Source organism: Meleagris gallopavo, chromosome 4, assembly GCF_000146605.3.
Source record: "Meleagris gallopavo isolate NT-WF06-2002-E0010 breed Aviagen turkey brand Nicholas breeding stock chromosome 4, Turkey_5.1, whole genome shotgun sequence".
Classification (NCBI taxonomy): Eukaryota; Metazoa; Chordata; class Aves; order Galliformes; family Phasianidae; genus Meleagris; species Meleagris gallopavo.
Genome location: NC_015014.2, coordinates 37170738 through 37171310, shown reverse-complemented (window position 1 = coordinate 37171310; position 573 = coordinate 37170738).

The following is a 573-nucleotide window of genomic DNA, read 5'->3' as shown; positions in this document are numbered from 1 at the left end:
AGCGCTGATTGCCTTCGCTGGCAGACTGTGCTCGCAGCGCTCCGTTCCTCTCCCCCTCCACGCCTCCCCCCTCCCCCCCCCCCGCCTCTCTGCGCTCCTTATCTGGCGGCGAACGCGTATGGAGATACCTAGGGCCGCTCTGTTAACACGCTCAGACGCTATCGATCTGTTGGGCTGTTCGAATATTTTCTTCCCGTCCAGAGCCAGTTTCAAAATTGCTCATTCGGACGGCTGATCCCGGCGCTACAACACAATGATTGTTCCAAAATTAAGCGTTTCGAACGGACGCAGTGATTTGCATATAAATTACAGGAGCCCTGCCTCGCGTTTTCCGGCCGTTTTATCATCGGTTCGAAATGAGTGCTTAACCACTCAAACTAAAAGAATACCTAATGAATTGCCCAATTAAGGCGCCCCGTGGAGCCCGCTCGTTAGGTACATCGGGGCACGCCGAGGTGAGGACGGCAGTGCGAATGGGGCGCAGCGATCTCCGTTAGCACAAAGTAACCTCAAGCCCCGTATTTGTTTTTCTTTCCTTTGATCCTTTACCCCTCTCCTATTAATTCTTTCTTT